General features: G+C 44.9%; 1 pseudogene; it reads right to left on the bottom strand.

Moving 5' to 3' along the window:
- Positions 1-104: 104 nt before the first annotated feature.
- LOC139469644 (peroxiredoxin-like 2A) lies at positions 105-8076 on the bottom strand (annotated as a pseudogene).
- Positions 8077-15336: the final 7260 nt, after the last annotated feature.

Raw genomic sequence — 15336 nt, 5'->3', positions numbered from 1 at the left:
CCTGAGACTTCATTCCATGACCGTGCAACAGCTGATGAGATGGTTGGTGGTGATAAGACTCACCCATGTTATACATCGCTTGATATAGTCTTAAAATACACTGAAATAACAAAATGTCTATTGCTTAATTTGCTTTACTGCATCCATTACTTCTGTAAGGTTTGCATAATCTCCAAATTCTTTCTCCCTGTGTTCGAACAATATTCCTTGTTCTCCTGGGCCAACCACGAACACTCCTGAAACAGATACAAGCATAAATGTGTTGGAGATAGGATAAGTGTTCCAGTACTTAAAATTTCTAACCACTAGTGGCTGTATGAAGTGTTGATCATCTGCCAGATTGAGGATTTTGACTTACTGACTAGCAGTAAACAAACCATCTTGTACTTCCTTATATCAACATACTTGTGTGTAGGTTTCAACATAAAAGATGGCATGGTCATAGAGAAATAGGACAAATGACGACAATCTACTTGAAAGGCAGCACACACCTCCTAGAATCCTTCCTTCACCAATCATGTTGCCTTTCACCCCGCTCTGTCGGTTGGAAATAATGTTCATCCACACTTTAGCTCTTAGTAATGCTGAAAACAACATCCATCGCTCTGTTGGACCATAAAACTTGCGCTGCAATAAAACAAACATCGTAAAATTCATGTCAGACTATTCCGATGCAGGCACTTCTGAACTTTATTTCAGCCTGAAAGGGTCAATTAACCACTTTTGAACACCCCATCAGCTTGTTACAGACATCTACATTAGAAATTAGTGCCTCACATTAAATCAAGTTGTTTTCCAGATTTGTTTTCATACTGCAGAACAAAACTCCATTGTCTTGTAATATGATCAGTAGAGTTATTGATTGATTGGATATTTGTTCCATTCTTATTGATAAAGATGTTAACGGGTATATAACACCACAAGAATTACCTCCTTGTCCAGGAAGACATCGCCTTTGAAAAAGGGTCGGAACTCTTTGACTCCAAGGGTCTCATGCACAACAGCATGCAGAGCCACTCCTTGGGCATCAAGCTCCGTCTTGAGGGAGGACAGCCCTTGGGCCTCCTGCAATAGAGGAGGACACAGTGGGAAACTGGGTACGTGGGTGCTCACGAATAGGGGAGCCAGGGGGAGGACAGCCCTTGGGCCTCCTGTAATAGAGGAGGACACAGTGGGAAACTGGGTACGTGGGTGCTCACGGAGAGGGGAGCCAGGGGGAGGACAGCCCTTGGGCCTCCTGTAATAGAGGAGGACACAGTGGGAAACTGGGTACATGGGTGCTCACGAAGAGGGAAGCCAGGGGGAGGACAGCCCTTGGGCCTCCTGTAATAGAGGAGGACACAGTGGGAAACTGGGTACATGGGTGCTCACGGAGAGTGGATCCAGGGGGAGGACAGCCCTTGGGCCTCCTGTAATAGAGGAGGACACAGTGGGAAACTAGGTACGTGGGTGCTCACGAAGAGGGAAGCCAGGGGGAGGACAGCCCTTGGGCCTCCTGTAATAGAGGAGGACACAGTGGGAAACTGGGTACATGGGTGCTCACGAAGAGGGAAGCCAGCCCTTGGGCCTCCTGTAATAGAGGAGGACACAGTGGGAAACTGGGTACATGGGTGCTCACGGAGAGGGGAGCCAGGGGGAGGACAGCCCTTGGGCCTCCTGTAATAGAGGAGGACACAGTGGGAAACTGGGTACATGGGTGCTCACAGAGAGGGGAGCCAGGGGGAGGACAGCCCTTGGGCCTCCTGCAATAGAGGAGGACACAGTGGGAAACTGGGTACATGGGTGCTCACGGAGAGGGGAGCCAGGGGGAGGACAGCCCTTGGGCCTCCTGTAATAGAGGAGGACACAGTGGGAAACTGGGTACATGGGTGCTCACGAAGAGTGGAGCCAGGGGGAGGACAGCCCTTGGGCCTCCTGTAATAGAGGAGGACACAGTGGGAAACTGGGTACATGGGTGCTCACGAAGAGGGGAGCCAGGGGGAGGACAGCAGTGGGAAACTGGGTACATGGGTGCTGAGGGATGAGTGGATGGATAGGTGTGCGAGAGCATGAGTACTTGGGAGTGAGTCGGTGTATAAATGGGAGAAAAGAGAGGGGGTGAATAAGCAGGAAAGCAAGTTACTGGGGGAAGAGTGTGATGGATTGGTAGGCTGAGGAGAGAGGGTCAAGGAGAGAGGGCTGAGGAGAGAGGGTCAAGGAGAGCATGGGTGGGTGGATGGACGTGTGTAGAAGGGGGCAAAAGCGGATAGGTCAGGTGCTATAAAATACTGTGCACAATATGCCAAATCCATGCCCTAAAGCATGCTCAAAGCACTCCATTATTTCCCCGGTCAATGAATCAGTGTGCACTCCATTTTCATTCTCAGCTCCCTGGGAAGTTCATAGCTGGGGGAACAAAGGTACATTTCGAACAAAGTCACTTGCCATGTGCTACATGTGCTTCAGTTAGATTAATTTTACAAGACTCAATAAAAGGTACATGATATGAAACAAGCATAAAGTCAACATGGCCCTAACGCACCTCCCGACACAAAGGTCATCCAGGTCGCCGCACTGCCATTATGACTGCACCTCTTTTCTCCCACAATGCTTTGGCCTGGAATGAGACACAGACGGAGGAAGTCAGTGGTTAGAATTATCACACATGACACGAAACAATATTTCATGGAGTCTATATTTTCATGAGCATAATCAAGATAATATAACCCTTCTTTGTAGTTCATTTATATATCTTCTAAACATTGCTGAGACAAAAAACTGCATTGGATTTTTAGGTGAAGTCTTGGCTGGAGTCAGCTGGAACAAACCATGTATAGCTTTAACATGGCAAATTTGAATGAAGAGAACCCTTGACATTCATCAGTGATAATACTGCACAGAGTGTAAGTAACGTTCCTCCATCCCTCGTGAATACAGTGAGTGAGTATGGTTTAAAGCCACTTTAAGCAATGTTCCAGCAAAATCATGGCGGGAGACACCAGAAATGGATTTCATACATTGTACCTATATGGGGAATCAAACCCAGACCTTCGGCATGAAAAATGTTTTAACCAATTGGCTACCCCACCAACCCTTGTGAATACAGCTTTAGTTTGTTGTCGCCTATTTTAACCAATGAAGCAAGCCAGTAAAAAGAGAAGCCAACAATGCTCAATTAACGATACCATAGTAATGGTAGTCTCAGGTACGTTCATCGACCCTTTTGGCCAGTTGAATATGAAAATGGCATCAGGGTTCACTTTCTCCAGCCTTTGTCTAGTTGTCTAGCATATGTATTGAGCCCCGAATATGCAACCAATAATCTAACTACACCACAACTTCACACAAGATGGGGGTATGACACAGGCAGGGCACATGCTTCACACAAGATGGGGCTACGACACAGGCAGGGCACATGCTTCACACAAAATGGGCACATCGCGATGTGCTTCCCACAAGATGGGGCTACGACACAGGTGGGGAACAGAGCAGACGTGCTTCACACAAGATAGGGCACATGCTTCCCACAAGATGGGGCTACGACACAGGTGGGGAACAGAGCAGATGTGCTTCACACAAGATGGGCTACGACACAGGCAGGGCACATGCTTTCCACAAGATGGGGCAACGACACAGGCAGGGCACATGCTTCACACAAGATGGGGCTACGACACAGGTGGGGAACAGAGCAGATATGCTTCCCACAAGATGGGCTACGACACAGGCAGGGCACATGCTTCCCACAAGATGGGGCTACGACACAGGCAGGGCACATGCTTCACACAAGATGGGGCTACGACACAGGTGGGGCACATGCTTCACACAAGATGGACTACAACACAGGAGGAGCACATGCCTCCCACAAGATGGGGCTACGACACAGGCAAGGCACATGCTTCACACAAGATGGGGCTACGACACAGGCAGGGCACATGCTTCACACAAGATGGGGCTACGACACAGGCGGGGAACATGCTTCACACAAGATGGGGCTAAGACACAGGAGGAGTACATGCTTCACACAAGATGGGGCTAAGACACAGGAGGAGCACATGCCTCACACAAGATGGGGGTACGACACAGGCGGGGAACATGCTTCACACAAGATGGGGCTACGACACAGGAGGAGCACATGCCTCACACAAGATGGGGCTAAGACACAGGAGGAGCACATGCTTCACACAAGATGGGGCTAAGACACAGGAGGAGCACATGCCTCACACAAGATGGGGCTACAACACAGGCGGGGCACATGCTTCACACAAGATGGGGGTACGACACAGGAGGAGCAGATGCCTCACACAAGATGGGGCTACGACACAGGAGGAGCACATGCCTCACACAAGATGGGGGTACGACACAGGAGGGGCACATCGCAGGTGTGCTTCACACAAGATGGGGCTACGACACAGGAGGGGCAGATGCCTCACACAAGATGGGGCTACGACACAGGAGGGGCACATGCCTCACACAAGATGGGGCTACGACACAGGAGGAGCAGATGCCTCACACAAGATGGGGCTACGACACAGGAGGAGCAGATGCTTCACACAAGATGGGGCTACGACACAGGAGGGGCACATGCCTCACACAAGATGGGGCTACGACACAGGAGGGGCACATGCCTCACACAAGATGGGGCTAAGACACAGGAGGAGCACATGCTTCACACAAGATGGGGGTACGACACAGGAGGAGCACATGCCTCACACAAGATGGGGCTAAGACACAGGAGGAGCACATGCTTCACACAAGATGGGGGTACGACACAGGAGGGGCACATGCCTCACACAAGATGGGGGTACGACACAGGAGGGGCACATGCCTCACACAAGATGGGGGTACGACACAGGAGGAGCAGATGTCTCACACAAGATGGGGCTACGACACAGGAGCAGATGCCTCACACAAGATGGGGCTACGACACAGGAGGAGCACATGCTTCACACAAGATGGGGGTACGACACAGGAGGGGCACATGCCTCACACAAGATGGGGGTACGACACAGGAGGGGCACATGCCTCACACAAGATGGGGGTACGACACAGGAGGAGCAGATGCCTCACACAAGATGGGGCTACGACACAGGAGGAGCACATGCTTCACACAAGATGGGGGTACGACACAGGAGGGGCACATCGCAGGTGTGCTTCACACAAGATGGGGCTATGACACAGGAGGGGCACATCGCAGGTGTGCTTCCCACAAGATGGATCACAGAATTGTCCACACTTCGCTGATGTGGTCTGATCCTGTCATTGGGTACTGGAAACTTTATGAGCTAAACTTGCAAGAGTTACCTCCCATTTTATATGAAAAAGCAAAAAATCCCTTTTTCTGCACTGCCAATGGGATTAGGGAAGAATAGGTCTCCAATACCCCACTCGTGTTTTAACAGTTGGCTTACCCTGACAACAGGAATTGTTTCCCATGTCAGCTACCACTGTGTGGACAAGACTAGTTTCAAGATATTTTACAGGCTTCAGTGACATTGCTGAAATAAATCTGACCGCTGTGTAAAACAACATTCTCACTCACTCTAAATAGTCTGATGATAAATAAGCCTGGAAGATTAATTTCAGATACGACTCTCCCACTTCTACAGTGAGCAATCAGATGATCACCTGGAATTCTCGTGGTTTCTCTTCAATTGTCTTCAGAGTGATCCCAGACAAGTATGGCAGTGTTGCTTTCACTGGCGTCGGTAAAAACGGGTTGGTTGGCAGGTTGCACAAGATGGCTGCCCCCGCAGCAACCCCAGCCACGCCCAATAACACACGGGACAACCCCATTGCAGGGAGGCTGCAAAACAAGGATTCTCTGCATTAGCAATACCAGGATTGGAGTTGCAGTGAAACTAAATGAAATTTAACATATTATGGGATTTTCATGGGAAATATAGTCTAATATTCAATGCACAAAAAATATGTGGAACAACATAATATCCTTATGCTTTTTAGAAGATTATCTAATTGCTTCGGAAAACACAAATTCTTTGTACAGTGAGTGAAACATGTTCCCATCAGTGCAGCCTGACACGACATAACGGTTACTGGCCCATTTCAGCACATCAATCCCATTGGGACTCTGGGTCGATTAGGTCACCATCAACCTATGCTGGTTCTAAGAGGTAACATAATGGATTGGGTTATCCAACTTGGCAACTTGGTTGATTGCGTGTCATCGCACCCTGAAGGCATGGATTCATGCTCATTATAACAATCACTGGATTGCTGACTTGATTATTTACAGGCTGTCGTTACACATCTGTAATATGTGGAATGTGGCTTTAAAAACAAGACACAGAAGCAGAAAACAAGGACATGAAACTTGAAGTGCAAGTATAGAATTAAACAATGTGGTCATCCTGACATTGGTATACTGCAATGACGATGTGCCTGCTAGACAGCCAGGATGCAACCTAGGGACCTGGTGGCCTGGCACCAGTTGTCACTGAAACCTGTAGGCTGATATTCAGTGTCAGTCAGTGCTGTGAAAACTGTATGGACCCACGTTTGTTATTGAGGATACCGTATTCGACATAATAAGCACCCTGCTACAATAAGCGCCCACAGCGATATTTGCTAATATATTGGCAAGTGAACAATCCCAATTAGTACCCCTTCCAACTGATCAATGTACACAAGACTTATTTATTCGCGAATAATACACACTCGTGTGTTATATGCATCCTTAATTATGGGCAATTTAATTCTGGAAAAATATATCTGTCGTACATAAACATTTCAGGCTGTCAGCAAAAACCACGAAATTCATCTTTCAACTGTGTTTTTTTCACCAAAATAATATTCTAATAAGAGCCCCCTATTGCTAATTTTGAGAGCGCTCTAGGCGCTTATTACGTCAAATACGGTAGATGAAATGAGACTGTTTATAGTGTCCATATAATCAGTTCAAAATAAGTGAATACATCTTATGCAGCCTACAAGTGTATACATCTAATGTATTATACCTAAACTGTGAAGTTTCAACATAACTGTCATGAATGAATTTAATAAAATAACTAATTAATTACAGTCATCTCCAGATATAACAAATTCAAAGGAGCCCACAGTATCAGTTTGTTACAACTAAGGTCACTCTGGCTAGAACATTAACTATTTCTCAAGTTGGATTAGAACTAGGGTTTATTTAGACATTTTGATAAATGTGAATTTGTTACATGCTGACTATGTGAACAAGCAAAGAGAGAGGTTACTGTAAGCTGAGCGAGGCAATACCAACCCGTAGAAAGCTACGACTGCTACTACAACTGCAACCACGACGGTGTAGCTGGCTCTAGCCGCCATTCACGGCCTACAGACATAAAGTTGTATGAATACTGCTGCTAGACACTGAACTTGCGCACGTTATAAAGGGTCGTTTTATGAGCTGTTTACATGGTTCATTGTGTGCTGTCTTTCAAAGGTTTATTTTACAGTTCGTCCCCAGTTTTCAACACCTGTTATAAACAGGCAATTATTGACATATACGTAAAGATCCGTGGATATAATGACAAATTCTAGGTTGTATTGAACACCTGTGACAAAACAAAACATTACAAAGGACAGTCTGGTCATATTTCTGTTAATTATAGACCGACCTCCACAAATGTCACTAGATCCTATGTCTGCACTGGCTGTAGGTTATATATAAGCGACGATTTATACAGTGACTCGACTACTCATGAAATTTGTTATACAATACCACTCTCGCCCTGGTTACGAAGGGCCAATGTCTAAGGCGTACTATGTCGCGCTGTGCGAACTAAGTCTTTTGTGAACGATGACTCGTCACTATCTGGGAGACCGGGCACGCAGAGAAACGAGCCGGGAGTTTTTGACATTTCGTGGTCGCGACTTTGGACTGCATATCATTGGCCCATCACCTTCTCGGGACAATTGCAATATCTCGATCAACGATGGCTATATGGGTCAAAGACATGCTATCTTAAGAAACATTTCGATATCCTACAACCAAGCAGTGCAGCTCACCTAGGGTTGGACAACAACTCTTGAAGTTTGGACAGAGACATGCAACTTATATTAAGTTGTCATAATTCACCCCTATTACATGGTGCTGCAGAATTCGCGAGGGTTCGGTCTAAGGGAAGTAACTCTGTCAAATTTAAAGAGTTATCCCCTCTTTGACGAAGGCTTTCCTCTGCCCATGCACCTGCTTGATGTCTTGTAAATGTCGTTCTTAAAATATACATCATAATTTGGCATTTTGGTGTGTTTATTTCATCACGTTTTGTACTGATAGACTAATTCTTTTCCTTATACTTGATTACAAATGCTCGTATGTTTATGAATGAAACATAAAAACCATGTGATTTGATTTCTGTCTCTTCGCGTGTTTTAACTTTCAGCATTTTCTGGCTGCTAATGTAATTGTTTGACAGCTTCCGATATATCAGTGTTTCTTGTTTGGCATTAAAGATATTCACTGTAGTTCAGAACGTTCACAATTATTTCACAGCAACGTTAAAAATCAAGTAGACATACAATTGTCCGAGTGGTACCCTTTATTAAATTCCAAACATTTCAACAACGACATGTGATGCATCTCGAGGCAATATGTTAAAGACATGTAATACAGGTCATTGCCTTTGTTCAAGGTGTGAAAAATTCTCAAACCAGATTGGCCAGTTACAGAGATTATTATGTGAGCGTGTGTGGTATACAGATTTTACGAAACGAGTGTAAGAATTCCTGTATTTCCAGCATGAGAGCGAGGCTAAAACATGAATTCATGTCATGAATTCTCATACTCCTGTAAGAATTCAAACGACTGCCATCTGAAGTTTACTGAGAAAACAATATGTGAAAAGCTGGACTTCCTCATTGATAACATCTATGCAAAAGTTGGGGGTAAGTCATTTATGCAAGGGGTATGCATCCCAAAGGGCACAAATTGGGCTCCTCTTACATCTTCCCGAGGCAAGGGAGTTACCTGTCTTTAAAAGTCCAGTTTCCACAGTCAGTTACTGCCTCGCATCAGGAAAATGACCCCGATCTGGAACACCATCTATCAATTATTTAACTCATTTTTGTGTAGACGCGTTCACAAACTTAAGATTTCCAATTCGTCTTCAAAATGACCCATCATCGGCGGAGACAGTTGAGAGTCATGTACATTAATGTCATTAACCATTACATTGAACAATGTGGGACTAATGACATTTCCCTGAGGTGTATCTCATATACACCTCTGGTGATGCCGAGTTAAAATTGGTCCTCAGCAACCTATTCCGGTCGTAAAAGGTGACCAGATGGATCGGGTGGTCGGTCTCGGTGACTTGGTTGATTGCATGTCGTACCCCGACCGCGTGGACCATTGCTCAAAATATCAATCACTGGATTGTCTGGTCCAGACTCGATTATTTACAAGTCGCCGTCATAAAGACGGAATATTGCAGAGTGCCATGTTAAAACACAGACAAAAGGACGTATTACATGCATGCTTGAATAGTTTTGAGCTATTTAGAAGTCAGTTGTTCTAAGCCACCTGCGCAAGTTTCCGGTTACACGAGATATTGCAGTTTGTACTGAAGGTCTTGTCTCCCCTCCATAACATAAGGGGGGCACGGGTGGCCCAGTCTTCTAAAGCGCCACCATTCGTGTGCAGAGTTGCGTCCCTTGGGCACGCCAGAAACCTATGATTGTGGGTTCAAATCCCGGTTCGACCCGATTATGTTTCTAGGTTTGTCAGCACCATACCCGTGCTCGTGGGTTTCACCGAAGTGGTAAACGTCTGAGACCTGCATCACTTGGGGTTTTCTGCCCTCATTAAGCTGACACGCCGTGATATAACTGGAATGCTGTTAAAAGCATTGTTAAACCCAACTCATTCACTCCATGCCACAAGGCTTTACAAGAATCAGGTACATCGTGTATTCATGACATGTTATAGCTTTTAAGCTTAGGTCTGAAGACGAACCTGCGGATCAAACACAGGAAACGTTTACTGAACGGAAACCCGATTCAATTCTTGACAGTAGCGTGTTACTCTCGAAATGATAATTCAAACGATAAGTAACAATTCGGGCCATGATTTTGCAGAGATTAGAAGTGAAAGATGTCGGCTTGGTGTCTGTGTCTGGAACAGTAGGGTGACTTCGTGTTCTGGGTACACGAGTCGCCAGACCGCCTCCGTGGTCTAGTGGTAGAGCGTCCGCCCGGAGAGCGGAAGGTCCGGGGTTCGATCCCCGGCCACGTTATACAAAAAAGACGTTAAAAGATGGTACTTGTTGTTACCCTGTCTGGCGCTCGGCATTAAGGGGCTAAAACAAGGCTGGTCGGCTCGGAGTCAGTATACTGTGTCTGAGTGGGGTATTCATGTTAAACTGCAGCATGGTATCTCAGTGGGCTAGCACTATCAATCGGCATCAGCCGGGACTAGTACAAGCAGCCACACACACACACGTGCATGCACGTCGCTATATAAGTGCAATAATCTTGGACGCGACGTTACACCCACTTTCACCTCACCCCACTTCACACGAGTGGCCATGGCATGTCTCTACCAGTTCTTCGACTCTGAAGGGGCGGTCGGGTAACCTAGTGGTTAAAGCGTTCTCTCGTCACGCCGAAGACCAGGGTTCGATTCCCGACATGGGTACAATGTGTGAAGCCCATTTCTAGTGTCCCCCGCCGTGATATTGCTGGAATATTGCTAAAAAACCATACTCACTCACTCACTCTTCGACTCTGATGGCATCAATTACCCAATCATGCATATGTTTTGACATCTCAGCGGAGATAGGCATCACCTGGAGATGTACATGTATTTTACTTACATGCAAATGCTTCTTTGTGTTCATGTAAGGTAATAGGCATGTGGAGATCAGAATCAGTTTGGGCTTGCGGAGCAGAAACATCTTGAGAAATCTGTTTACAAACGATTCCTTATATTCTCTGAATGAATCCATAAAATTAGCTGGACTGCTGACGTTTTCAAACGTATCAGCCAATAGGATTTCTTTCTGATCACGAGTTATTTCTGCGTAACTGTTTCCCGATTACACATATTCTGAATTTATTGACACTGATACCTATGACTTTTGCACATACAGATGAAATAGGAGTAAATCTATTTAACCTATAAGAATATGTTCTCAAGCTTCATCTAAATCATTTAGAAGTCTTCTTTTGTAAAGTGCACAAGCTTTAAGAAAAGTTCCAAGGTCTGCGGGAAGAGATATGTGACAACTTTGTAGTATGCCCTTTCCTAGCCAAATGTTTGTGTTTTCAACCCATCTTCTGCAGGCAAGGGAGGTAACTGCCTTGCTTCGGGAAGATGGTTCCGTCCAGGCTTAGCTTTTTTGTTTTGTTTGTTTGTTGTTTAACACCGCACTCAGCGATATTCCACCTAGATGGCGGCGGTCTGTAAATAATCGTGTCTGAATCAGACAATCCAGTGAATGACATCATGAGCGTCGATCCATGTAATTGGGATCGATGACATGCATCAACTAAGTCAGCGATCCTGGCCACCCGATCCCGTAAGCACTCTGTTAAAAGAGTGGTATGGTGGTAGGGGTATGGTGCTGCCATAATGGAAACATAATTTGGACGAACCGGGATTCGAACCAATCATAGGTTTCTGACGTGCTCAAGGGACACAACTCACAAATGCCACCCGTGTCCAAAACACCCCCCGGACTGACATATAATTACCCAAAGAAAATGTGTTGAAAATGTCAACGGGATTGATGGGATCACTTCCTTTTTTTTCCGCGAAGGACACGTTTGCCATGATGTACTTTTAAAGAATTTAGTTCAGCTTCAGAAACGTCAGTGTCCACATTGTAAACTACCCGCGCTTATCACTGATTCTCTGTGGTATATGACATCTGATACACGCACTTCACAAAGAGATGAAATATCAAAAGCATACCCAATATTGCAACGAATGACCAGGTCGCCAATGTCTCATCACTTCCTTGGCGATAAATCACAACGCTTCTTTTTAATGTCTCGTACCAAACCAATTAGGCTAAAATTTATTAATTCAAGATCAAACAGCCTGAAAATAATTACGTTATTGATGGGATCACGGGCTTCTGAAGCAGAACCAGGTTGAGACATATCACCATGATTACTCTGTTGACGTTTTGCAAACATGATGGTGTAATTCTCGCCAAAATGTGAGTTTTCACAATCTCTTTCACCCGATTCGCTGTTGATGAGGCAACATTTAGGACGTATAGAACCAGGTCACGTGGGACACTGAAACGGTGCCCACTATTAAATATCACCAAGAATGCCAATATTTGTCACAAACTGCAGTTAGATCCCACCTTGTTTGATAATGTATCCACAATATCGCCAACCGAACAATTAAAAAGCCCTATAAAAACTCAAAGGCAAGAGGGAGAAACATTCCCTATTTAAATGACAAAACAAAGGTATCACCAAAATTTGAAGCTACAGTCAACACTGTAGCCTCACGCTCAACCCAGTAGCCGCTCACTAAACTAAGTTGATACTCAGTCAACACTGTAGCCTCACGCTCAACCCAGTAGCCGCTCACTAAACTAAGTTGATACTCAGTCAACACTGTAGCCTCACGCTCAACCCAGTAGCCGCTCACTAAACTAAGTTGATACTCAGTCAACAATGTAGCCTCACGCTCAACCCAGTAGCCGCTCACTAAACTAAGTTGATACTCAGTCAACACTGTAGCCTCACGCTCAACCCAGTAGCCGCTCACTAAACTAAGTTGATACTCAACCACTCTCAAAAGGTGTGAAGTCACTCACTGAACAATGTTGCTACTCATGTAACAGTGTAGTTGTACATAGTAATATGTAGCCACACACTAAACACTGTTGCCGCTCACTAAAATATGTAGCCACACACTAAACACTGTTGCCGCTCACTAAAATCTGTAGCCACACAATAAACACTGTTGCCGCTCACTAAAATCTGTAGCCACACACTAAACGCTGTTGCCACTCACTAAAATCTGTAGCCACACACTAAACACTGTTGCCGCTCACTAAAATATGTAGCCACACACTAAACACTGTTGCCGCTCACTAAAATATGTAGCCACACACTAAACACTGTTGCCGCTCACTAAGATATGTAGCCCGACACTAAACACTGTTGCCGCTCACTAATATATGTAGCCACACACTAAACACTGTTGCCGCTCACTAAAATATGTAGCCACACACTAAACACTGTTGCCGCTCACTAAAATCTGTAGCCACACACTAAACACTGTTGCCGCTCACTAAAATCTGTAGCCACACACTAAACGCTGTTGCCACTCACTAAAATCTGTAGCCACACACTAAACACTGTTGCCGCTCACTAATATATGTAGCCACACACTAAACACTGTTGCCACTCACTAAAATCTGTAGCCACACACTAAACACTGTTGCCGCTCACTAAAATATGTAGCCACACACTAAACGCTGTTGCCACTCACTAAAATATTTAGCCACAGGCTAAACACTGTGCCGCTCACTAAAATCTGTAGCCACACACTAAACGCTGTTGCCGCTCACTAAATTCTGTAGCCACACACTAAACACTGTTGCCGCTCACTAAAATATGTAGCCACACACTAAACACTGTTGCCGCTCACTAAAATCTGTAGCCACACACTAAACACTGTTGCCGCTCACTAAAATCTGTAGCCACACACTAAACACTGTTGCCACTCACTAAAATCTGTAGCCACACACTAAACACTGTTGCCACTCACTAAAATCTGTAGCCACACACTAAACGCTGTTGCCGCTCACTAAAATCTGTAGCCACACACTAAACGCTGTTGCCACTCACTAAAATCTGTAGCCACACACTAAACGTTGTTGCCACTCACTAAAATCTGTAGCCACACACTAAACGCTGTTGCCACTCACTAAAATCTGTAGCCACACACTAAACACTGTTGCCGCTCACTCAAATATGTAGCCACTCACTAAACGCTGTTGCCACTCACTAAAATCTGTAGCCACAGGCTCAACGCTGTTGCCGCTCACTAAAATCTGTAGCCACACACTAAACACTGTTGCCGCTCACTAAGATCTGTAACTACACACTAAACGCTGTTGCCGCTCACTAAAATATGTAGCCACACACTAAACGCTGTTGCCACTCACTAAAATATGTAGCCACACACTAAACACTGTTGCCGCTCACTAAAATCTGTAGCCACACACTAAACGCTGTTGCCACTCACTAAAATCTGAAGGCACACACTAAACACTGTTGCCGCTCACTAAGATCTGTAGCTACACACTAAACGCTGTTGCCGCTCACTAAAATCTGTAGCCACACACTAAACGCTGTTGCCACTCACTAAAATCTGAAGGCACACACTAAACACTGTTGCCGCTCACTAAAATCTGTAGCCACACACTAAACACTGTTGCCGCTCACTAAAATCTGTAGCCACACACTAAACACTGTTGCCGCTCACTAAAATCTGTAGCCACACACTAAACGCTGTTGCCGCTCACTAAAATCTGTAGCCACACACTAAACACTGTTGCCGCTCACTAAAATCTGTAGGCACACACTAAACACTGTTGCCGCTCACTAAAATCTGTAGGCACACACTAAACACTGTTGCAACCTATTGATGTCACCCACTAAACGTTGTTGCGTAACACTGAAGCCACTCACTAAAGGCTGTTGCTGCTCAAATAACACTGTTATCACCCACTAAACGCTGTTGCTAATCAATTAACACTGTAGCCACTCACTAAATAATTTGCTACTCAGTTAACACCGTTGCCCTTCACTGAACAATGTCGTCACCCACGTGAAACTGTTGCTAATCAATGAACACTATAGCCACTTACTAAATACTGTTACAACTCACTCAATACTGCTGATACAATGTAGCTACTCTCAAAGACTGTTGCTACCCAAATAATATGGCAAGCCGTTTTCACATTTATTACGGAATTAATGATACCTTCAGTGAAGATATCGATATTCTAATTAAAGATGTCAATGCTTTAAAAAAAATTATTTCTTATATCCAAAATGGAAATTACTGATATGTTAAAATGTTACTGTGATATCAACACAATATTTCGTGATATCTCTGAATGTATTTAAGATATCATTAAACAATTACCATCCTACTGTACATAATCATATTAGAAATAAATTCAATCCAAGATAGCTTGAAATAAGTTATACATATCCACAAATGCATTACAAATATCATTCATTCATTTTAGATATCTTTAATTCAATTAGAGATACTGAACTGGACATTTATAGTCAGTTATCTCACTTGCCTCGGGAAGATGGCCCAACTTCTGCCGGAACTAGTCTCAACAGCACTTCAAGCAATTGACGGAGGAGTTGAGGGGACTG

The sequence above is a fragment of the Haliotis cracherodii genome, unplaced genomic scaffold (assembly GCF_022045235.1).
Source record: "Haliotis cracherodii isolate W230 unplaced genomic scaffold, xgHalCrac1.p SCAF_2, whole genome shotgun sequence".
Taxonomy (NCBI): domain Eukaryota; kingdom Metazoa; phylum Mollusca; class Gastropoda; order Lepetellida; family Haliotidae; genus Haliotis; species Haliotis cracherodii.
The sequence above is the reverse complement of the archived record's forward strand: the minus strand, read 5'-3'. Positions and strand labels throughout refer to the sequence as shown.